The sequence below is a fragment of the Salmo salar genome, chromosome 22, assembly GCF_965601325.2.
Source record: "Salmo salar chromosome 22, fSalSal1, whole genome shotgun sequence".
NCBI lineage: Eukaryota > Metazoa > Chordata > Actinopteri > Salmoniformes > Salmonidae > Salmo > Salmo salar.
The window spans coordinates 9,933,241-9,959,937 of NC_138312.1; the positions used below are offsets into that span (position 1 = coordinate 9,933,241).

Here is a 26,697-nt window from a genome sequence, read left to right on the forward strand (position 1 = left end):
AGACATTGAAAGTCCCTTTTAGCATGGTGAAGTTATTAATTATAGTTTGGATGGTATATCAATACACCCAGTCACTGCAAAGATACAGACGTCCTTTCTAACTCAGTTGCCACAGTGGAAGGAAACCACTCAGGGATTTCACCATGAGGCCTAGCGGTGGTGTAGCGGTGGTAAGGAAAAGAAAGCTCTGCAGTTGGGACATCTTTATGAAGGCCCTAACAGTTTGTCATCGTTATAGTGCAATTAATGTATTGTTTAGTGTTGTGTTGTTTTGTGTAGTGGCATGCATCTAAAAAAAATTGGGGGGGGAGTTTTCCCCACCAACATTTACATGCTAAAATTGCCACTGGTGGGAGGACAGATTGGGCCTTTCATGACCAGGGTTTTAGATTATGGGCTTCCAAAAATGTTTCTTCTAAACTATTTTTGCTGATGATTACTAAGTGTTTTGGAATTATTTATATTCAGTTACAGTTGTCAAGATATATATATAGAATAATGGATTGATACAATATACCATTTTTAAAAGTTGGTGTCAGACTGACTGATCTGCAGCGGTGCTAAGTTTGCAGTGGTTATAATGAAGAAGAGATAACAAATAAAGCTGAAATCCGCGAAGGGGGAAACAGTGCCACTGTTCACCCGAGCACCTTTGTTATTGTTTTTGTTTTGTTGCTGAAATGGAGGAGAGGAGCATCCAGCAGTGTGGTAAAAAAAAGTTGCAGTACATATTCTGCTGTTCTATCATGCGTGCAATGATGTCTGAGGGACAAAAAACTGTGTTCATTGTTTGTTGATATCATATCTCAAACGGATGTGTTAGTTTCACCAACTACAGATTTCAGCTCAAAAACTTACAGTAACATAAATGTTCAGAGATTGATGATACATTGGTTTAAAGTGATAATAATGATAATGTCATGATGTTTGCTTAGTTTTCTTAATGTTGCTCTGAAAATTACACATGTAAGCTTTGCATATACTGTAGGTGAGATCTCTTGGTAGATCTGGCATGTGATTTAGGGCTGTATTCCGACCTGATAGACATACTGGTGTATCAGCCATTGATTTAACAAGACCTTCCTGGGATTAGTGAAGTTCTACTACAACCACTTCTACACTAATATTAAGTCCGAATATGGCCTTCAATCACTTACATTGAAAATGTACAATATTGAATGATATTGATTGATGTAATAATATGGTGATTATAATTGTATCAGATTTTAAGTATGCTACACTTGGTCATCCATTAATGTACATCTCAAGTGTTTTGAGCAGTAAGTGATACCAATTTTATCAAATAATTTCACAATTTTCTAATTATACATTTTGTGTGTGATCAGGCAAGACATTCAGATCGAAAGTCCCTGGGGTTATGATCACACAGTATGTGGAGGAAATACCAGAGGGAAAGAGCCACCCAGACTTCCTCCCGCAAGCCCATCGCTTTGACTATTCAGGTGGGTAAGAAACAGTTTATCATGTAATATCCTGTAGAGCAAGCACTGTTTTCCTATTATTGCTACTAGAATGAATATTGTGTGTTCTACTATTGCCTTTTAGGGAAAGGCATACAAATTGACCGTAAAGTTTAGAGCATGTACCACAGGCTTCTGACCTTGACATGTAACAGTGGTCATGAGACATGCGATGCGTGGTGGAGAATACGAAATGCAATCCTTACAGATGGCTCATATCACCTTCCACATTTTCCATAGAAATGAAATGTAGACTGTACAAAATGTATGATAACTTTCGATGCCCTACACATACCAAATACTTATTTCACCTGGTGGAAAAAAGTACTTTCAGTTAAGGGAAGAAAACATGCACACAGACTGGGGACACACCCTTTACTGGAGACAGAAACCCTACCTGTTCAAAGAGTATCTTAAATAAGACATCTCAGTCGAACCCCTGATCATGTCTTCATTGAGGAAAAATGTTATTTCTAATGACTGTGATACAGGGCCTTCAGAAAGTATTCACACCACTTGACTTATTCCATATTTTCTTGTGTTACAGCCTACATTTTAAACGGATTAAATTATGATTTTCTGTCAATGGCCTGCACACAATACCCCATAATGTCACAGTGGAATTATGTTTTTCAAAATTTTTACAAATTCTGAAAAAAATGAAAAGCTGAAATATCTTCAGTCATTAAGTATAGAACCATTTTGTATTGGAAAGACTAAAAAAGTTCACCAGTAAAACTGTGCTTAACAAATCATTTAATAAGTTGCATGAACTCAGGGAGGTTTTCCAATGCCTCGCAAAGAAGTGCACCTATCAGTAGAATATCATTGCTTATCCCTTTGAGCATGGTGAAGTTATTAATTACACTTTGGATGGTGTATCAAATCATCCAGTTAGTACAAATATACAGGTGTCCTTCCTAACTCAGTTGCTGGAGAGGAAAGATCCCACTCAGTGATTTCATCATGAGGTCAATGGTCACTTTAAAACAGTTACAGAGTTTAATGACTGTGATAAGAGAAAACTGAGGATGGATCAACAACATTGTAGTTACTCCACAATACTAACATAATTGACAGAGTGAACAGAAGGAAGTCTGTACAAAATACAAATATTACAAAGCATGCATCCTGTTTGCCAGCGGCGGTTGTAGCTTGTATGGCTCCCTTGGTGAACCCCCCTTCAGCCCCCCCTCGTCTGGTCGTCCAGACTGGAAGATCTGGGCAGTAACTTAGGAAGATGTTAACGACGCACACACACACACTCACAAAATATATAATTACATTTCTTCCCAAATGAGAGGCTTTGTGGCACTAAGTGATGGTTGTATGGGGAACTTGATTATGGCTCTATCACCTCCTAAGTGTCAAAGGAAATGAAATGTTCATAAATAAAAGCATAAACAAAAGATATACAAAATACAGTAAGGGAAAAAAGTATTACCTGTATAAAAGACACCTGTCCACAGAAGCAAGCAATCAATCAATCAGATTCCAAACTCTCCACCATGGCCAAAACCAAAGAGCTCTCCAAGGATGTTATGGACAAGATTGTAGACCTACACAAGGCTGGAATGGGCTACAAAACCATCGCCAAGCAGCTTGGTGAGAAGGTGACAACAGTTGGTGCGATTATTCGCAAATGGAAGAAACACAAAAGAACTGTCAATCGGCCTGGGGCTCCATGCAAGATCTCACCTCGTGGAGTGGCAATGATCATGAGAACGGTGAGAAATCAGCCCAGAACTACACGGGAGGATCTTGTCAATGATCTCAAGGCAGCTGGGACCATAGTCACCAATAAAACAATTGGTAACACACTACGCCATGAAGGACTGAAATCCTGCAGCGCCCGCAAGGTCCCCCTGCTCAAGAAAGCACATATACATGCCCGTCTGAAGTTTGCCAATGAACATCTGAATGATTCAGAGGACAACTGGGTGAAAGTGTTGTGGTCAGATGAGACCAAAATGGAGCTCTTTGCATCAGCTCAACTCGCTGTGTTTGGAGGAGGAGGAATGCTGCCTATGACCCCAAGAACACCATCCCCACCGTCAAACATGGAGGTGGAAACATTATGCTTTGGGGGTGTTTTTCTGCTAAGGGGACAGGACAACTTCACCGCATCAAAGGGACGATGGACGGGGCCATGTACCGTCAAATCTTGGGTGAGAACCTCCTTCCCCCAGCCAGGGCATTGAAAATGGGTCGTGGATGGGTATTCCAGCATGACAATGACCCAAGACACACGGCCAAGCCAACAAAGGAGTGGCTCAAGAAGAAGCACATTATGGTCCTGGAGTGGCCTAGCCAGTCTCCAGACCTTAGTCCCATAGAAAATCTGTGGAGGGAGCTGAAGGTTCAAGTTGCCATACGTCAGCCTCAAAACCTTAATGACTTGGAGAAGATCTGCAAAGAGTAGTGGGACAAAATCCCTCCTGAGATGTGTGCAAACCTGGTGGCCAACTACAAGAAACGTCTGACCTCTGTGATTGCCAACAAGGGTTTTGCCACCAAGTACTAAGTCATGTTTTGCAGAGGGGTGAAATACTTATTTCCCTCATTAAAATGCAAATCATTTTATAACATTTTTGACATGCGTTTTTCTGGATTTTTTGGTTGTTATTCTGTCTCTCACTGTTCTAATAAACCTACAATTAAAATTATAGACTGATCATTTCTTTGTCAGTGGGCAAACGTACAAAATCAGCAGGGGATCAAATACTTTTTTCTCTCACTGTATAGTTATCACACCTTAATCATCTAAATGGACTGTATTCTACAGTGGTTCCTCCTTAAAAGTTACGAGCTTACACCGTGGGACTTAGCGGTACCCAGCGTCACTGCTTCAGTGCTCCAGACCACCGCAAGGGGGAATGAGCACTCATTATGCATTTGGGTCCCAAGGTTTTTATATGACCAATCATATCGAGTGGTTCCAATGACAAATTTGATGCGAGCCACCCATCCCTGGTGACTTTCTTCAGCAAAGATGGTTGACAAAACAGTAACGGTGGAAGCAAATGTAAGTAGTTATAATGTCATAACGAGTCAAGCTAAAAATGTACAATTGAGAGGACTATGTTAGTTAATGTAGAGACAAACAATTGTGCATATTTTTTGTCATTAACCTGTTAGGGCTAGGGGGCAGTATTGACACGGCCGGATAAAAAACGTACCCGATTTAATCTGGTTACTACTCCTGCCCAGTAACTAGAATATGCATATAGTTATTGGCTTTGGATAGAAAACACTCCAAAGTTTCTAAAACTGTTTGAATGGTGTCTGTGAGTATAACAGAACTCAAATGGCAGGTCAAAACCTGAGAAGATTCTGTACAGGAAGTACCCTGTCTGACCATTTCTTGGCCTTCTTTGCCATCTCTATCCATTACAAAGGATCTCTGCTGTTACGTGACACTTCCTACGGCTGCCATAGGCTCTCAGAAGGCGGCAAAAAGCTGAATCGTGGCTTTGCAGGCTCTGGCTGAAAAAAAGTAGCGCGTTTGGGTAGTGGCTGGTTACAGTACTGTGAGACTCAGGCTCGTGCCCGCGTCGACCGAAAGCTTTGTTTTCTTTCCTCTGTTTACCTAAACGGAGATTCCCGGTCGGAATATTATCGCTTTTTTATGAGAAAAATGGCATAAAAATGGATTTTAAACAGCGGTTGACATGCTTCGAAGTACAGTAATGGAATATTTACAATTTTTTTTGTCACGAATTGCGCCATGCTCGTAACCCTGATTTACCATTTCGGATAGTGTCTGGAACGCGCGAACAAAACGCCGCTATTTGGATATAACGATGGATTATTTTGGACCAAACCAACATTTGTTATTGAAGTAGCAGTCCTGGGAGTGCATTCTGACGAAGACAACAACGGTAATCAAACTTTTGTAATAGTAAATCTGACTTTGGTCAGGGCTGAACTTGGTCGGTGTCTAAATGGCTAGCCGTGATGGCTGGGCTATCTACTGAGAATATTGCAAAATGTGCTTTCACCGAAAGCTATTTTAAAATCGGACACCTCGATTGCACAAAGGAGTTCTCTATCTATAATTTTATCTATAGTTCATCAAGATTAATTGTCAGATCCAACAGAAGATCTCTTTGTTTCTTGGGACCTAGAACTAGCATCTCTGTTTTTTCCGAGTTTAAAAGTAAAACATTTGCCGCCATCCACTTCATTATGTCTGAAACACAGGCTTCCAGGGAGGGCAATTTTGGGGCTTCACCATGTTTCATTAAAATGTACAGCTGTGTATCGTCCGCATAGCAGTGAAAGTTAACATTATGTTTCCGAATGACATCACCAAGAGGTAAAATATAATGTTGAAAACAATTGCGGTCCTAAAATGGTACCTTGAGGAACACCGAAATTTACAGTTGATTTGTCAGAGAACAAACCATCCACAGAGACAAACTGATATCTTTCCGACAAATAAGATCTTAACCAGGCCAGAACTTGTACGTGTAGACCAATTTGGGTCTAGGAGTCTAAGGTCTAGGAGCACAAGGACAGATGCAGAGCCTTGATCTGACGCCATGAAAAGGTAATTTACAACTTTCACGAGTGCAGTCTCAGTGCTATGATGGGGTTTAAAACCAGACTTAATTATTTTGTATACATTGTTTGTCTTCAAGAAGGCAGTGAGTTGCTGCGTAATGGCTTTTTCAAAAAAAATTGAGAGGAATGGGAGATTCGATATAGGCCGATAGTTTTTTCTATTTTCTCGGTCAAGGTTTGGCTTTTTCAAGAGAGGCTTTATTACTGCCACTTTTAGTGAGTTTGGTACACATTGACCCAGGGAGGCAACTTAGGAGGGCCTAGGAGTGTCATCAGATGACACTCCTAGGACATTATGTTATACAATACATGTATGTTTTGTTCAATCAAGTTCATATTTATATCCAAAAACAGCTTTTTACATTGGCGCGTGATGTTCAGAAAATGTATTCCCACCAAAAACTCCCGGTGAATTTACAAAAATACTCATCATAAACGTTGACAAAATACATAACAATTATTTTAAGAATTATAGATACAGAACTCCTTTATGCAATCGCTGTGTCAGATTTTAAAATAGCTTTTCGGCGAAAGCACATATTTCAATATTCTGAGTACATAGCTCGCCATCACGGCGATTCAGACACCCGCCAAGTTCGGGGCAACCTAAACTCAGAATTAGTTTTAGAAATATTGTATTACCTTTGCTGATCTTCGTCAGAATGCACTCCCAGGACGGCTACTTCCACAAGAAATGTTGTTTTTGTTCGAAATAATCCATAGTTATGTCCAAATACCTCCGTTTTGTTCGTGCGTTCAGGTCACTATCCAAAGGGTAACGCGCGAGCACAATTCGAGACACAAAAAATCTAAATGTTCCATTACCATACTTAGAAGCATGTCAAACGCTGTTTAAAATCCATTTTTATGGTATTTTTAATGTAAAATTGCGATAAAATTCCAACTGGACAATAGTGTATTCATTCAAGGAGGAAAAGAAAAAACAGCGTGCTCGCGGGAACGCGCATATCCAATCTCTTTGTCCTCAAGCAGACCACTCAGTAACTGAGCTCCTATACTCTGCCCAGAGACAGGAGAAGGCTCAATCTACTTTCTGAAGGCTTTAGACAGCCAATGGAAGCCTTAGAAAGTGCAACGTAACAGCACAGATACTGTAGTTTCGATAGAGAATCAAAAGAAGAAATACAATTCTCAGACTTTTCACTTCCTGCTTGGAATTTTCTCAGGTTTTTGCCTGCCATATGAGTTCTGTTATACTCACAGACACCATTCAAACAGTTTTAGAAACTTCAGAGTGTTTTCTATCCAAATCTACTAATAATATGCATATTCTCATTTCTGGGCAAGAGTAGTAACCAGTTTAAATCGGGTACGTTTTTTCATCCGGCGTGAAAATACTGCCCCCTATCCATATCAGGATAACTGCCTTGGAAGTGAGAGATCTAACATTAAGTAGCCCTATTTTGAGATGTGAGATATCGCAATCTCTTTCAATAATGACAGGAATGACGGAGGTCTTTATTCCAGTGAGATTGTTTGAGCAAACACATCCAAGTTTAGTTTTGCCCAACCTAAATTGAGGCTCAGACACGGTCTCAATGGGGATAACTGAGCTGACTACACTGACTGAGCTAGTGGCAGACTCCACTAAGCTGGCAGGCTGGCTAACAGCCTGCTGCCTGGCCTGTACGCTATCTCATTGTGGAGCTAGAGGAGTTAGAGCCCTGTCTATGTTTACAGATAAGATGAGAGCACCCCTCCAGCTAGGATGGAGTCCGTCACTCCTCAGCAGGCCAGGCTTGGTCCTGTTTGTGGGTGAGTCCCAGAAAGAGGGTCAATTATCTACAAATTCTATCTTTTGGAAGGGGCAGAAAACAGTTTTCAACCAGCGATTGAGTTGTGAGACTCTGCTGTAGAGCTCATCACTCCCACTAACTGGGAGGGGGCCAGAGACAATTACTTGATGCCGACACATCTTTCTAGCTGATTTACACGCGAAACTATGTTGCGCTTGGTGACCTATGACTGTTTCATCCTAACATCGTTGGTGCCGATGTAGATAACAATATCCCTATACACTCTACACTCGCCAGTTTTAGCCTTAGCCAGCACCATCTTCAGATTAGCCTTAATGTCAGTAGCCCTGCCCCCTGGTAAACAGTGTATGATCGCTGGATGATTCTTTTCAAGGCTAATACTGAGGGTAATGGAGTCGCCAATGACTCGGGTTTCCAAATTGTCAGAGCTAATGGTGGGAGGCTTCGGCGTCTCAGACTCCGTAACGGGTGGAGGAGAGACCAGAGAAGGCTTGGCCTCTGACTCCGAATCATTGCTTAATGGGGAAAACTGTTTGAAAGTTTCTGTCTGCTGAATGAGTGATACCAGTTCAGCATTCCTACAGCATTTCCTTCCAGAAGCCATGAGAAAATTGTCCGACAGCGGGTACTACGAGGGGATTTATACTACTATCTGTACTTATTGGTGGCACAGACGCTTTCATCCTTTCCTACACTTAAATTACCCTTGCCTAATGATTGCGTCTGAAGCTGGGCTTGCAGCACAGCTTTCCTCACCATAAGGTGATCGTTCTCCTGTATATTATGAGTACAGTGACTGCAATTAGAAGGCATAATGTTAATGTTAGCTTCGGCTGGTGGAGGTCGTGAAGAACCATGTCCAGATAAAGCGTCCTGGGTGAAAAAGTTCAATGAAAAAGTTGAGCAAGGGAAAAAATGTAAATATAAAACGATAATTAAAAAGTAAAAAGCATAAAGTTGGCAAGTAGCAAAGAAACGTTAGCAAAAAACCGCACAGCAGCACGTAAACATCAATGATGTCGCTTTTGCTGCTGTTGAGTCTCTGCTGATCCACCTCTACGCAGACGACACCATTCTGTATACTTCTGGCCCTTCTTTGGACACTGTGTTAACAAACCTCCAGACGAGTTCAATGCCATATAACTCTCCTTCCGTGGCCTCCAACTGCTCTTAAATACAAGTAAATCTAAATGCATGCTCTTCAACCGATTGCTGCCTGCACCTGCCCGCCCGTCCAGCATCACTACTCTGGACGGTTCTGACTTAGAATATGTGGACAACTACAAATATCTAGGTGTCTGATTAGACTGTAAACTCTCCTTCCAGACTCACATCAAACATCTCCAATCCAAAGTTAAATCTAGAATTGGCTTCCTATTTTGCAACAAAGCATCCTTCACTCATGCTGCCAAACATACCCTCGGAAAACGGACCATCCTACCGATCCTCGACTTCGGAGATGTCATTTACAAAATAGCCTCCAATACCCTACTCAATAAATTGGATGCCGTCTATCACAGTGCCATCCGTTTTGTCACCAAAGGCCCATATACTACCCACCACTGTGACCTGTACGCTCTCGTCGGCTGGCCCTCGCTTCATACTCGTCGCCAAACCCACTGGCTCCAGGTCATCTACAAGACCCTGCTAGGTAAAGTCCCCCCTTATCTCAGCTCGCTGGTCACCATAGCAGCACCCACCTGTAGCACACGCTCCAGCAGGTATATCTCACTGGTCACCCCCAAAGCCGATTCCTCCTTTGGCCGCCTCTCCTTCCAGTTCTCTGCTGCCAATGACTGGAACAAACTACAAAAATCTCTGAAACTGGAAACACTTATCTCCCTCACTAGCTTTAAGCACCATCTGTCAGAGCAGCTCACAGATCACTGCACCTGTACGTAGCCCATCTATAAATAGCCCCAACAACTACCTCTTCCCCTGCTGTATTTATTTATTTATTTTGCTCCTTTGCACCCCAGTATTTCTATCTTGCACATTCATCTACTGCAAATCTACCATTCCCATGTTTTACTAGCTATATTGTATTTACTTCGTCCCCATGGCCTATTTATTGCCTTTACCTCCCTTATCTCACCTCATTTGCTCACATTGTATATAGACTTATTTTTCTACTGTATTATTGACTGAATGTTTGTTTTACTCCATGTGTAACTCTGTGTTGTTGTATGTGTCGAACTGCTTTGCTTTATCTTGGCCAGGTCGCAGTTGTAAATGAGAACTTGTTCTAAACTTGCCTACCTGGTTAAATAAAGGTGAAATAAATAAAATAAAATACACAAGTTGTGGCCAGAAAATGCACAACTGTACTCCCTGTTCTCCCATTACTGTGTGGCCATGAACGCCTCCAACTCAATCATCAAGTTTGTAGACGACACAACAGTAGTGGGCTTAATTACCAACAACAACGAGACAGCCTACAGGGAGGTGAGGGCACTCGGAGTGTAGTGTCAGGAAAACAACCTCTCACTCAACTTCAACAAAACAAAGGAGATGATTGTAGACTTCAGGAAACAGCAGAGGGAGCACCCCCTTTATCCACATTGACGGGACAGCAGTGGAGAAGGTGGAAAGTTTTAAAGTTTCTCTGCGTACACATCACAGACAAACTGAAATTGTCCACCCACACAGACAGTGTGGTGAAGGCGCAACAGCGCCTCTTCAAACTCAGGAGGCTGAAGAAATGTGGCTTGTCACCTAAAACCCCCACAAACTTTTACAGATGCACAATTGAGAGCATCCTGTCTGGCTGTATCACCACCTGGTACAGCAACTGCACCGCCCACAAACGCAAGGCTCTACAGAGGGTGGTGCGGTCTGCACAATGCATCACCGGGGGCAAACTACCTGCCCTAAAGGACACCTACAGCACCCGATGTCACAGGAAGGCCAAATAGATCATCAAGGACAACAACCACCCGAGCCACTGCCTGTTACCATCCAGAAGGCAAGGTCATTACAGGTGCATCAAAGCTGGGACCGAGAGACTGAAAAACAGGCCATCAGACTGTTAAACAGCTGTCACTAACACAGTGGCTGCTGCCTACATACAGACTCAAAATCATTGGCCACTTTAATAAATGGAACACCAGTCACTATAATGTTGCCACTTTAATGTTTACATATCTTACATTATCTCATATTTACACTACCATTCAAAAGGTCGGGGTCACTTAAAATGCCCTTGTTTTTTAAAGAAAAGCACCATTTTTTATCCATTAAAATAACATCAAATTGACAATTGTAGCTGGAAACCGCTGTTTTTATTGGAATATCTACAGTACATAGGGGTACAGAGGCCCATTATCAGAAACCATCACTCCTCTGTTCCAAAAGCATGTTGTATTATCTAATCCAAGTTTATAATTCTAAAAGGCTATTTGATCATTAGAAAACCCTTTGCAATTATGTTAGCACAGCTGAAAACTGTTGTCTTGATTAAAGAAGGAATACAACTGGCCTTCTTTAGATTAGTTTAACCTATTGGGGGTAGGGGGCAGTATTGACACGGCCGGGTATAAAAAACGTACCCGATTTAATCTGGTTACTACTCCTGCCCAGTAACTAGAATATGCATATAATTATTGGCTTTGGATAGAAAACACCCTAAAGTTTCTAAAACTGTTTGAATGGTGTCTGTGAGTATAACTCATATGGCAGGCAAAAACCTGAGAAGATTCCATACAGGAAGTGGCCTGTCTGACAAGTTCTTGTTCATCTTGGCTCTTTTTATTGAAGACTGAGGATCTTTGCTGTAACGTGACACTTCCTACGGCTCCCATAGGCTCTCAGAGCCCGGGAAAAAGCTGAATGATATCGAGGCAGCCCCAGGCTGAAACACATTTACACTTTTGGCAAGTGGCTGATCAGAGGACAATGGGCTTAGGCGCGTGCCCGAGTCGACCCCATGCTTTATTTTCTTTCGTCTGTTTACCTAAATGCAGATTCCCGGTCGGAATAGTATCGCTTTTTTATGAGAAAAATTGCATAAAAATGGATTTTAAACAGCGGTTGACATGCTTCGAAGTACGGTAATGGAATATTTAGAATTTTTTTGTCACGAAATGCGCCATGCTCGTCATCCTTCTTTAGCCTTTCGGATAGTGTCTTGAACGCACGAACAAAACGCCGCTATTTGGATATGGATTATTTGGGACCAAACCAACATTTGTTATTGAAGTAGAAGTCCTGGGAGTGCATTCTGACGAAGAACACTAAAGGTAATAACATTTTTCTTATAGTAAATCTGACTTTGGTGAGTGCTAAACTTGCTGGGTGTCTAAATAGGTAGCCCTGTGATGCCGGCCTATCTACTTAGAATATTGTAAAATGTGCTTTCACCGAAAAGCTATTTTAAAATCGGACATATCGAGTGCATAGAGGAGTTCTGTATCTATAATTCTTAAAATAATTGTTATCCTTTTTGTGAACGTTTATCGTGAGTAATTTGGTAAATTCACCGGAAGTTTTCGGGGGGTATGCTAGTTCTGAACGTCACATGCTAATGTAAAAAGCTGGTTTTTGATATAAATATGAACTTGATTGAACAAAACATGCATGTATTGTATAACATAATGTCCTAGGTGTGTCATCTGATGAAGATCATCAAAGGTTAGTGCTGCATTTAGCTGTCTTCTGGGTTTTTGTGACATTATATGCTAGCTTGAAAAATGGGTGTCTGATTATTTCTGGCTGGGTACTCTGCTGACATAATCTAATGTTTTGCTTTCGTTGTAAAGCCTTTTTGAAATCGGATAGTGTGGTTAGATTAACGAGAGTCTTGTCTTTAAAATGCTGTAAAATAGTCATATGTTTGAGAAATTGAAGTAATAGCATTTCTAAGGTATTTGAATAACGCGCCACAGGATTCCACTGGCTGTTACGTAGGTGGGACGATTTCGTCCCGCCGGCCCTAGAGAAGTTAAGTATCTGGAGCATCAGCATTTGTGGGTTCAATGACAGGCTCAAAATTGTCAGAAACTCGTCAGTCAATTCTTGTTCTGAGAAATGAAGGCTATTCCATGCGAGAAATTGCCAAGATACGAAAGATTTTGTACAATGCTGTGTACTACTCCATTCACAGAACAGCGCAAACTGGCTCAAACCAGAATAGAAAGAGGTGTGGGTGGTCCCAGTGCACAACTGAGCAAGAGGACAAGTACATTAGAGTGTCTAGTTTGAGAAACAGACACCTCACAGAAGGTCAGCATCCCAGAGTCACCTCTTCACTGTTGATGTTGAGGCTGTTGTTTTGCAGGTACTATTTAATGAAGCTGCCAGTTAACCTGTTAGGGCTAGGGGGCAGTATTGACACGGCTGGATAAAAAACATACCCGATTTAATCTGGTTACCACTCCTACCCAGTAACTAGAATATGCATATACTTATTACATATGGATAGAAAACACCCTAAAGTTTCTAAAACTGTTTGAATGGTGTCTGTGAGTATAACAGAACTCAAATGGCAGGTCAAAATCTGAGAGATTCCTTTACAGGAAGTGGCCTGTCTGACCATTTCTTGAACTTCTTTTCCATCTCTATCTTTTACTAAGGATCTCTGCTCTAACGTGACACTTCCCACGTCTTCCATAGGCTCTCAGAGCCCGGGAAAAAACAGAATGTCGTCATTCCAGCCCCAGGCTAAAACACATTATCGCCTTTCTCAAGTGGCCGATCAAGGGACTCTGGGCTTATGCGCTTGACCCGACCGCCCCCGCCTTTGTGATTTTTTCCTCTGTTTGCCGAAAAGGAGATTCCCTGTCAGAATATTATCGCTTTTCTACGAGAAAAATGGCGTAAAAATTGATTTTAAACAGCGGTTGACATGCTTCGAAGTACGGTAATGGAATATTTAGAATTTTATTGTCACGAATTGCGCCATGCGCGCGACACTTCTTTACCATTTCGGATAGTGTCTGGAACGCACGAACAAAACGCCGCTATTCGGATATAACGATGGATTATTTTGGACCAAACCAACATTTGTTATTGAAGTAGCAGTCCTGGGTGTGCATTCTGACGAAGACAACAAAAGGTAATCAAACTTTTATAATAGTAAATATGATTATGGTGAGTGCTAAACTTGCCGGGTGTCTAAATAGCGAGCCCGTGATGCCTGGGCTATGTACTTAGAATATTGCAAAATGTGCTTTCACCAAAAAGCTATTTTAAAATCGGACATATCGAGTGCATAGAGGAGGTCTGTATCTATAATTCTTAAAATAATTGTTATGCTTTTTGTGAACGTTTATCGTGAGTAATTTAGTAAAATGTTAGCGAATTCCCCGGAAGTTTGCGGGGGGTATGCTAGTTCTGAACGTCACATGCTAATGTAAAAATCTGGTTTTTGATATAAATATGAACTTGATTGAACAAAACATGCATGTATTGTATAACATAATGTCCTAGGGTTGTCATCTGATGAAGATCATCAAAGGTGAGTGCTGCATTTAGCTGTCTTCTGGGTTTTGGTGACATTATATGCTGGCTTGAAAAATGGGTGTCTGATTATTTCTGGCTGGGTACTCTGCTGACATAATCTAATGTTTTGCTTTCGTTGTAAAGCCTTTTTGAAATCGGACAGTGTGGTTAGATTAACGAGAGTCTTGTCTTTAAATAGCTGTAAAATAGTCATATGTTTGAGAAATTGAAGTAATAGGATTTTTAAGGTTTTGAAAATCGCGCCACAGGCTGCAAGTGGCTGTTACGCAAGCATCCCACCTAGCCCATAGAGGTTAAGGACATTTGAGGTGTCTGTTTCTCAAACTAGAAATATCTAGGTGCGGATCCTTAAAACCTGTTGGGGCTAGGGGGCAGTATTGAGAATTTTGAAAAAAATATGTGCCCATTTTTAACTCCCTCCTACACCAACTCAGAAGCTAGAATATGCATATTATTCAGGTTTGGATAGAAAACACTCTGAATTTTCTAAAACAGTTTGAATGGTGTCTGTAAGTATAACAGAACTCATATGGCAGTCAAAACCCTGAGACAAATTCTGACAGGAAGTGGATACCTGATGTGTTGAATTACCTTTAAGCCTATGCCATTGAAACACACAGGGCTTATTAATCTTTGAGCACTTCCTATGGCTTCCACTAGATGTCACCAGTCTTTAGAAAGTGGTTTGGGTCTTCTACTGTGAGAACTGAACGAACAAGAGCCTTGGAACGGTGGTGGCCGATTAGACTCTGGCGCGCGAGTTCATGTTGGGTACTCTCGTTCCAATACGTTTTAAAAGAGAATGCAATCGTCCGCCTTGAATATTATTCATGTTCTGGTTAAAAAAGGCACTAATGATTTATGCTATACAACGTTTGACATGTTTGAACGAACGTAAATATTTTTTTCCCCCTCGTTCATGAAGAGAAGTCCGGCGGGCATAGATCATGTGCTAACAACACGGAGCTTTTTGGACATAAATTATGAGCTTTTTCGAACAAAACTACATTTGTTATGGACCTGGGATTCCTGGAAGTGACATCTGATGAAGAGAATCAAAGGTAATGGATTATTTACATAGTATTTTCGATTTTAGATCTCTCCAACATGGCGGTTAGTCTGTATCGCAAAGCGTATTTTTCTGGGCGCAGTGCTCAGATTATTGCAGAGTGTGATTTCCCTGTAAGGTTATTTTTAAATCTGGCAATCCGGTTGCGTTCAAGAGATGTAAATCTATAATTCTTTGAATGACAATATATTATTTTACCAATGTTTTCGAATAGTAATTATTTAATTTGTTGTGCTGATTGACTGGCGGTTATTGGAGGGAAACGATTTCCTCAAAATCAACGCCATAGTAAAACGCTAATTTTGGATATAAATATGAACTTGATAGAACAAAAAATGCATGTATTGTCTAACATAATGTCCTAGGAGTGTCATCTGATGGAGATTGTCAAAGGTTAGTGCATAATTTTAGCTGGTTTTCTGCTTTTGGTGACGCCTGTCTTTGAATTGACAAAACATTACACACAGCTATTGTCAATGTATTCTCCTAACATAATCTAACTTTATGCTTTCGCCGTAAAGCCTTTTTGAAATCGGACAACGTGGTTAGATTAAGGAGATGTTTATCTTTCAAAGGGTGTAAGATAGTTGTATGTTTGAGAAATTTGAATTATGACATTTAATTGTTTTCAAATTTGGCGCTCTTGATATTTCACCTGTTGTTGATAGGGTGTACCAGGGGTGGGACGCTTGCGTCCCACATAGCCCATAGAGGTTAAGAGTGCTTGGAACCAGAAAGACCAGAAAAAAATCTCCAGGATGAAATAAGTAGTATGCAGGTTACAAACATGACCATGATAAAATCTGTGTCAGGTAACAAACATGACCATGATAAAATATGTGTCTTAAACTTTTTAATACATAATATATTTATTATCTTTATTTTGTTATTTTTTACTTTACTTTATTTAGTAAATATTTCATTAACTTGGTTTCTTGTACTGCATTGTTGTTTAAGGGCTTGTAATTAAGCATTTCACGGTAGTGTCTACTCCTGTTGTATTCAGCGCATGTGACAAATAAAATTTGATTTGAAAGTTGAGGAAAAATATCACACTGTATATTGGGTTCATACAAATCATGTGGTGAGCCATTCAGTTTAATACATTGTTCAGAACCATGTCTCATGTTGAGCTTGGCGCCATTTCTCTCCTTAGAACAAAGAAAGCACCAGGCCAAACATTTCCCTCTCTTCCTGAGAGGAATTGGCATTGTGGAGTACATCACATCAGTCACTGGCTTTATCAATAAGTGCATCGAGGATATCGTCCCCACAGTGACTATACCTATATACCCAAACCCGAAGCCATGGATTACAGGCAACACTCGCACTGAGCTAAAGGGTAGAGCTGCCGCTTCAAGGAGTGGGACTCTAACCCGGAAGCTTATAAGAAATCCTGCAATGCCCTGCGACAAACCATCAAACAGGCAAAGCGTCAATACAGGACTAAGATCGAATCGTACTACACCGGCTCCGATGCTCATCAGATGTTGCAGGGCTTGCAAACTATTACAGACTACAAAGGGAAGCACAGCCAAGACGTGCCCAGTGACACGAGCCTACCAGATGAGCTAAATAACTTCTATGCTCGCATCGAGGCAAGTAACACTGAAACATGCATGAATGCATCAGCTGTTCCGGACGACTGTGTGATCACGCTGTCCGCAGCCGATGTGAGTAAGTCCTTTAAACAGGTCAACATTTACAAGGCTGCAGGGCCAGAAGGATTACCAGGACGTGTACTCCGAGCATGTGCTGCCCAATTGGCAAGTGTCTTCACTGACATTTTCGAACTCTCCCTGTCTGAGTCTGTAATACCAACATGTTTCAAGCAGACCACTATAGTCTCTGTGCCCAAGAACACTAAGATAACCTACCTAAATGACTACCGACACGTAGCACTTACGTCTGTAGCCATGAAATGCTTTGTAAGGCTGGTCATGGCTCACATCAACACCATTATCCCAGAAACCCTTGACCCACTCCAATTTGCATACTACACCAACAGATCCACAGATGATGCAGTCTCTATTGCACTCCACACTGCCCTTTCACACCTGGACAAAAGAAACACCTATGTGAGAATGCTATTCATTGACTACAGGTCAGCGTTCAACACCATAGTGCCCTCAAAGCTCATCCCTAAGCTAAGGACCCTGGGACTAAATACCTCCCTCTGCAACTGGATCCCAGACTTCCTGATGGGCCGCCCCCAGGTGGTAAGGGTAGGTAACAACACATCTGCCACACTGATCCTCAACACAGGGGCCCCTCAGGGGTGCGTGCTCAGTTCCTCCTGTACTCCCTGTTCACTCATGACTGCACAGCCAGGCACGACAGTACAGTAGGGTCCACAATTATTGACACCCTTGATGAAGATCAGCAACACTGACTGTTTAAAATAAATAATTCAAATATTGAGCTACAGTTGAAGTCGGAAGTTTACATACACTTAAGTTGGTGTCATTAAAATTGTTTTTTCAACTACTACACACATTTCCTGTTGACAAACTATAGTTTTGGTATGTCGGTTCGGACATCTACTTTGTGAATGACACAAGTCATTTTTCCAACAATTGTTTACAGACAGATTATTTCACTTATAATTCACTGCATCACAATTCCAGTGGGTCAGAAGTTTCCATACACTAAGTTGACTGTGCCTTTAAACAGCTTTGAAAATTCTAGAAAATGGTGTCATGGCTTTTGAAACTTCTGATAGGCTAATTGACATCATTTGAGTCAATTGGAGGTGTACCTGTGGATGTATTTCAAGGCCTACATTTAAAGTCAGTGCCTCTTTGCTTGACATCATGGGAAAATCAAATCAGCCAGGACCTCAGAAAAAAATTGTAGACCTCCACAAATCTGGTTCATCCTTGGGAGCAATTTCCAAACGCCTGAAGGTACCACGTTCATCTGTACAAACAATAGTATGCAACTATAAACACCATGGGAACGTACTTTGGTGCAAAAAGTGCAAATCAATCCCAGAACAACAGCAAAGGACGTTGTGAAGATGCTGGAGGAAACAGGTACAAAGGTATCTATAGCCACATTAAAACGAGTCCTATATGAATATAACCTGAAAGGCCGCTCAGCAAGGAAGAAGCCACTGCTCCAAAACCACCATAAAAAAGTCAGACTACGATTTGCAACTGCACATGGGGACAAAGATTGTACTTTTTGGAGAAACGTCCTCTGGTCTGATGAAACAAAAATATAACTATTTGGCCATAATGACCGTCGTTATGTTTGGAGGAAAAAGGGGGACGCTTGCAAGCCAAAGAATCACCACCTTCCGGAGACAGCTGAAACCCCACCTCTTTAAGGAATACCTGGGATAGGATATAGTAATCCTTCAAACCCCCCCCCCCCAAAAAAAAAAGATATAGATGTACTATTGTAAAGTGGTTGTTCCACTGGATATCATAAGGTGAATGCACCAATTTGTAAGTCGCTCTGGATAAGAGCGTCTGCTAAATGACGTAAGTGTAAGTGTAAACACCATCCCAACCGTGAAGCACGGGGGTGGCAGCATCATGTTGTAGGGTTGCTTTGCTGCAGGAGGGACTTTTGCACTTCACAAAATAGATGGCATCATGAGGAAGGAAATGATGTGGACATATTGAAGCAACATCTCAAGACATCAGTTAAAGCTTGGTCGCAAATGGGTCTTCCAAATGGACAATGACCAAAAGCATACTTCCAAAGTTGTGGCAAAATGGCTTAAGGACAACAAAGTCAAGGTATTGGAGTGGCCATCACAAAGCCCTTACCTCAATCCTATAGAAAATCTGTGGGCAGAACTGAGAAAGCGTGTGCGAGCAAGGAGTCCTACAAACCAACTCAGTTACACCAGCTCTGTCAGGAGGAACGTGCCAAAATTCACCCAACTTACTGTGGGAAGCTTGTGGAAGGCTACCCAAAATGTTTGACTTAAGTTAAACAATTTAAAGGCAATGCTACCAAATACTAATTGAGTGTATGTAAACCTCTGATCCACTGGGAATGTGATGAAATACATTTAAGCTGAAATAAATAATTTTCTCTACTATTATTCTGACATTTCACATTCTTAATATAAAGTGATGATCCTAACTGACCTAAGACAGGGAATTTTTACTTGGATTAAATGTCAGGAATTGTGATAAACTGAGTTTAAATGTATTTGGCTAAGGTGTATGTAAACTTCCGACTTCAACTGTATGATATAATGAAATGTTATAATAAATACATAAAACAATCAAAGTGATTCATTAACTTGCACCATGTTTAGAGCAATCCAACAGAGAGTAAAATAAGCATTTGTTTCTTGACAGAGAAGCACACCCCTCCCATCGGACCTCTGGAGATTATTGAATCCTTTCAAAATGCCATTGATATCAGGTGCAGGCCCCCGAAGGATGATGGTGGCTGTAAGATAGCAAACTACATCCTGGAATGTCAACAGATAGGCCGCAACATGTGGAATAAATTGGGTCCGATTGGTCCAGAGGCCCACTACAAAGACACTGATGTGGACCATGGCAGGAAGTACTGTTACAAAATCATGGCCGAGACTGAGATGAGCACCAGTGAGTTGATTGAGACAGTGGATGTCCAGGCAGGCACAAAAGGTGAGTACATAAATCAGAGGCCAATTTACCGTGATTCGGAAGACTATTGGTTATTTTGGAAATCTCAATGTGCATTGTCCAGAATTCCTACACCACAGCTTCAAATGGTGAAATAAAGTAAAAACATTTAGTATAGTTACACAGAACCAGAAGACATTTGTCACCAAATTATATTTCTGTACTTAGCATACCCTGGACCCCCTTCTGCACCCAAAGTGGTCAACGCCTTCAAGGACTGCATCACTCTGACATGGATTTCCCCTTCTAACACTAGAGGAACCAACATTCTGGGATACAACATGGAGAAACGCAAGAAGGGAAGCAATCAATGGAGCCCTGTCCATCCTGCAGATGATAGGATAAAAGGTTTCACCATTACCACTCCTGTATTAATTTATTGTTTAGCTGCAAATACCATGAACCATGTTTATTCCATAGACGAGTGTCGAAGTTTTACCCATAACTTATGTTATATTTTTGTACGTTTGCTTGTACCACAGAGAACGAGTTTGGTGTGAAAGACTAATAAGAGGGCATGGAATATGAGTTCCGTGTGGCAGCTATCAACAACTCTGGAGCTGGTGAATTTGACGCTCTGTTTGTGTTTTCCAGGGACCCCAAAAGTAGGTCATACTCAATGGTACTTTGAGTACATAGATATTCTTTCAAATTAATTCATAGGTTTAAGAGACCTATTAATATCTCACTTATGTGTATCATTTCAGAGCCCCCCGGTAAAGTCTTTAACCTGAAGGTGAGACTCTACCTACACCACCTGGGTTGGACTAAACAAAGGGAGGTAGAGGGGGTTGAGGATGAAGCCAAGGTATACTTTGTGGATATCAGACCAGCAGAAAGCCCAGAGTGGGATCGCTGTAACACTAACCCCATCATGATGACCTCCTTCACAGTGAAAGGCATGAAGTCAATGGCCATGTATTGGCTGAGAGAGGTCACCACCAATGACTGTGGAGAAGGCAAGCCCCAAGAACTGGACAACTACATTCTGGCTATGCCTCCTCCTGGTAAGACCATTCATTTCTAACATCCCTATTGGCATCAAGATATTGAGAGACTTCCCTGTGGCTCAGTTGGTCGAGCATGGTGTTTGCAATGCCAGCATGGTGTGTACAATACCAGGGTTGTGGGTTCGATTCCCACGGGGTGCCAGTACAAAAAAATGCATGAAATGAAATGAAAATGTATGAAATGTATGTATTCCCTACTGTAAGTCGCTCTGGATAAGAGCGTCTGCTAAATGACTAAAATGTAAATGTAAAAATGAGAGGATCTAGTTTGATTGCAAGCATTTCTTCCACAATGTTGACAAAACATGTTGTTCTTATGCTCCAGTCAGGCAAAGATTCACTGATCAAAAAATCAAGAGTTTCATGGTGGTGCAAGCAGGGAATTCGGCACGATTCAACATTAACTTTGAGGTACAGTGTAAAAATGTATATTTATTTCTAAATCTAAAAGAATATCCACTTCCATACAAGTGGAAAGAACCCAAATTAAATGTTCACATTACCATTTGGATAGTATTGTCATGTAGATAAAGTGATTATATTCTGATATTCTTTAAAGGCCTCTCCTTGGCCAGATGTCACTTGGCTGAAGGACGGCGTACAGTGAGTGGTTCCTCCTTTAAAAGTTGTCATACTGCGGCACACCTTGCGTGCTGCCGCAGAATTCTGTGGCACGTCATTAAATTGTCAGCCATTTTTTCTGTTACTTTTTTGTTAAGTTATTGTTAAGTTATTGCTAGTTTGACCACCAGAGGGCATCTTTGAAAATCATTTGACAGTATTCCGTATTGGTATTACCAGAGAATTTAAAACCTTTTTTTGTAATAACATAGTATATGGGATTGATTTTAAGAAATTTGGCTTAATTAATCAGATTAATATTATGGTGTTTCTATTCAGAGAAAAACGAAAAAACGAAACCCTCAGGGATGGAATAAAAAATATGGTGCTGTACAACGTGACGGTCATAAATTCAGAGCATTGTCAGATTGTCAGTTAGTAAATTCAGACCGTTTTGCTCTCGGAGTGCGCACTGGAAGTTAGGGCCGAGGAGTAAGGTTGATTTGAGCGTTCTGGCCTTACAAAGGCAGTCAAGCACACAAGCTAATGTTGACCAGCTTGCTAGTAACTTCCAGACACAAATGAGACCACTCTGACTATTTTACTCGCCCTAGCAGAGCTGGTTAGGCAGTTTTCGTGTTAACCAGAGTGTTGGTGACTGTGCTGCTGTAAACAATTTAAATACGATATTTTTCCGGACGTTTACTGACACAGGCCATATTCAACCAGTGTTGAGCGCTCGTAAATTCATTATTCTGTGCTCTGGTACACTCAGACGAGAGTGCTCTGAAATCGGTGTAGATTTACGAAAGCACCCGAATGTCCATTGAGAACGCACAACGATTATACCATTTAGCTAAGCTAAGAATGACGGGAATAATCAAGTCAATAAACGTTGGGTAGTTATAGTTAATATACTGGCAAAGTTTGATGTATAACTACTAAAGTTAGGTAGCTAGCTAACATACCGGTACATACTGCTGTAATGATATGCTATGGGGTTCGTAAGGACAGTGTAGCTAACAAATTGTCAGCCAACATATCATGTAAGGTAACTTATTTGAAAAGTCATTACTTTATTACATTGAGTAGCAAGCTACCCCTTGGTCGTTAGGGCAAATCTGGTCTGTGATAGGAGGGGGGGGGGGGGTTTCACACCTAGCTCCGCTATTAGACTATTCTTTAGTAAAGGTTGAATAGTTCAGCTATTAGCCCCCCTCCCCAACTTGCAACAAATTATTGTTATTCCAATCTCATTCCTTTCCCTTTTCCACGTGTCATCATTCTGCGCCTGAGTGGCTCGCTTGTGGGCGTGCTGGCAGGATATGGCAGCATCTTCGGTTGTGCGTCAAGAATTCTGCATACAGTATCAAATCAAATCAAATCAAATGTATTTATTTAGCCCTTCTTACATCAGCTGATATCTCAAAGTGCTGTACAGAAACCCAGCCTAAAACCTCAAACAGCAAGCAATGCAGATGTAGAAGCACGGTGGCTAGGAAAAACTCCCTAGAAAGGCCAAAACCTAGGAAGAAACCTAGAGAGGAACCAGGCTATGAGGGGTGGCCAGTCCTCTTCTGGCTGTGACGGGTGGAGATTATAACAGAACATGGCCAAGATGTTCAAACGTTCATAAATGACCAGCATGGTCAAATAATAATAATCACAGTAGTTGTCGAGGGTGCAACAAGTCAGCACCTCAAGAGTAAATGTCAGTTGGCTTTTCATAGCCGATCATTGAGAGTACAGTAGCACGTTTGTATGAAGGTGTTGTTATTCACAGGCAAATTGTTATATGCTATGGAGGTACATTTGTGTCTTTTTGTCAAGAGCAAAACTTTTTTTATTTTCATTAAAAAATAACTGTTCTTAAAGCAACTTTTTTCCGACACAAAGGAAGCAGACACCTACGAAGAAGGACTGTGTGATGATGGCATCTCAGGTAAGCAACACTGGGCGTTCTTCCGTCCAACTTTTACATGCTGTGTTGACGTATCCTGAAAATGACATCTGCTGCTTTAGATTGAATGGTCATATCTCAGTTATTGTTTTCATATCTACAAAAAATAAGCTATTGTTTTTACTTTCAGAGAGCGAGCTGATCAAGGGGTCGAAAATGTAGATATTGCCAGATGTTCACTGTATGAGGAACAGGCCATGCAAGCTTTATTGCTGGCAAAAGTGTCCACAACCAGAGGTAATTCAACTGTTCTGTGTTATTTTTCTCTCTTCATCTCTGCCTGTCTTGTTGTACATGGAACCTGTCTCACATGGATTAATTAAAAAAAAACTTAGGATGTCAGCTGCTAATTTTCATATTTACACCACATAAACACAGCCATTTTCACTGGACCATCTGTTGCTGCCAAGTCATGATTTCCCTGGGGGTTAGCCTTGCAATAACCAAGTGGTGAGACACATAGCCCTCTATATTTAAAAGTTTCAGGTACACTCCAATAGGTGTCTGCGTCACATACAGTATTTTCTATTGACATTATCTTCTATTGTTTGTCCTCATGTGTCTGTTTTCCAGCATAAAGTACTCTGTAGCCACTGTGAGACCACACACACAATAGTCCCTTCTTCAGTTCTTCCCTCTCCCCCTTCTCCCTAAATCCTCTGGGTTACAATCAGCTGTTTTGGTGAACCCCTCCTGCATCTGAACTGGCTGACTGACAAAAGAAATGATCAGTCTATCATTTTAGTTGTATTTTTTGCTTATTAAAATTATAGACTGATCATTTCTTTGTCAGTGGGCAAACGTACAAAATCAGCAGGGGATCAAATACTTTTTCCCCTCACTGTATAATCTACTCCATCCATCGGCTTCATTAATGCCATTCAGACATACAGTTGTTACAACAAATATGAAAGCTGAGGTTCAGAGATTGGTATGAATATTAGTTCAGAACCTAACGTTTTAGGGTCCATACACAAATCGGCTACATACTGTAGCTAGCTACACATCTATAGGCATACAGTTATTTTCATTCTCCGCTACACAATAAGCAAATAAATAGTTAGCTAGCTATGTTACTTCAGCTGCATTGCAAGGCAAGCTTACGCAATTGTACTTTCAATTTGCAGTAAATTCTTTAGCTAGCTAGATTCTTTACATCCACTGTTTCAACAAGATGATAGCCTGGTTTGCTGGTTTTCTCAGGAGTCCCTAAAACATTAAACGACACGAATTACAAATGCATACTCATGTCATAACACTAGTTAGTTAGCTGGATAATGTTAGCTAGTCAGCTAACTTGCTAAATAGCGATGTTTCGTAAATTAACTTCATGACAAAACAAGATGCCCAAACGTTTGTCTCTACATTAACTAACATATTCCTCTCATTTGTAAATGTTTTGCTTGACTCATTATGACGTTCTAACTACCTACATTTGATTCCACTGTAATGTTTTGTCAGCCATCTTCACCCAGGGACGGGTGGCTCGTGTCAAATTCGTCATTAGAACCACTCGATATGATTGGTCATATAAAAACCTTGAGACCCAAATGTTTAATGAATGCTCTAACTCCCCTTGTGGTTGTCTGGAGCAATGAAGCCGTGACGCTGGGTACCTCTCAGTCCCCCAGTGCAAGCTCACAACTTTTAAAGGAGGAACCACTGTACCTGTGTCCAAACGGGTTACCATCAGCAATGCTGAAGGGGGATCCCAACTTTCCATCTTCAGAGCGCTCAGATACAGGAATCTACACCATTCTTATCAATAATATCGTTGGCCAAGAGACATTCTGCATTGAGACCAGAGTCACAGGTGAGATGCTGCTAAAACGGCTGACAGGGGTTCTGTAAACAACCAAGTTGAAAGCAGTTGCGGTCCAGTGTTGATCATTAATCACACAATTATTTGTGGTCCCATCTAGATGAGCCCAAGCCTAGAGGTCCTGTGGAGGTAGATGAGAACGTACAGGGCACAGTGAACGTCTCCTGGACGCCATCTCCTGATGAGAAGAGGGACGACAGGCTGCATTACCTGGTGTCTAAGCGAGACTCAAGCAAGAGAACATGGCACATAGTGGCAGACCCCATATTTAACAACAAGTTCACAGCCTGTAACATCATGTCTGGCAGAGAGTACCAGTTCCGTGTCTATGCTAAAATTGACATGGCCTTTTCTAAACCCTCTGAATCCCTAAAATGGGAAATCACAGGCAAAAGAGGTTTGTAAAGCTGTTTGTGTCACTCTTCATTGTGAATTCTGGGCCAGTCCTTGCAGTGTCCATGTGCTTTGAAAGGCATGAGACTGGTGTAAATGCATAAGATACTATAAGGCTAGCAATTTAGGGGGCCACTTCTTGGTAATTCCAATAAATGAGAGATTGGGCACTGACTGGTCCAAAGTCTCCCCCGACTAGTCATTAGGGCGTTAGGTAAAGTTAAGTGTCAGTTCACAGTTTGCTGCTCCCAAAAGTGATCTTTAATAACGCTTTTAACATTATACCATTACTGTATCATGTTAAAGCTTTATCAAAGATACTTTTTTGGGACCAGCAAACGGTGAGTGGACATTTACATTTTCTACTGCTATAATTTCTGTCCAGCCCGTGTGCCAAATTCGGATGTGTGAAATAACTAATCTTTAATAAAGTACACGTCGTCTCTGTGTTTGTGTTTTCAGAAAAGTTTGTGATGGAAATGCCAGAGTCTAAGACCTGCAACCTAGAACGCCCTTCCAAGTTTCTTGTCCCTTTGAAAATGCACACCACTCCACAAGGTTATGAGTGTTACATGAGCTGTGCCGTGAGAGGGGACCCAGCACCCCATGTCACATGGTTCCGCAATAATATCAGCCTCAACACCAACACCAACTACCTCATCTCCAACACCTATGGTGTTTGCTCCATGCTCATACTGAGGGTTGGAGCCAAGGACTCTGGAGAGTACAAAATCATTGCAGAGAACCTCCTTGGCAGGGCAGAGTGCTCCACTAAGCTAACTGTCAATGGTATATAAAAATAAAACTGTTTTTCTGTACTACATTGGAATGCTAATCTGAGAGACAACTAATTTCTTCTAGTGTTTTAAGAGCCAATAATGAATTTGAAATGGAAACCAATACATTTAACACAATGTGAATTATTCACAGTCCCTTTCTGTGTTCTTGTTTTTCAGTGTAG

At 41.2% G+C, this 26,697-nt stretch overlaps 1 pseudogene; it reads left to right on the forward strand.

Annotated features, from left to right (window-relative positions):
• The first annotated feature begins 680 nt into the window (after positions 1-680).
• On the forward strand, positions 681-26,697 carry LOC106582602 (immunoglobulin-like and fibronectin type III domain-containing protein 1; annotated as a pseudogene).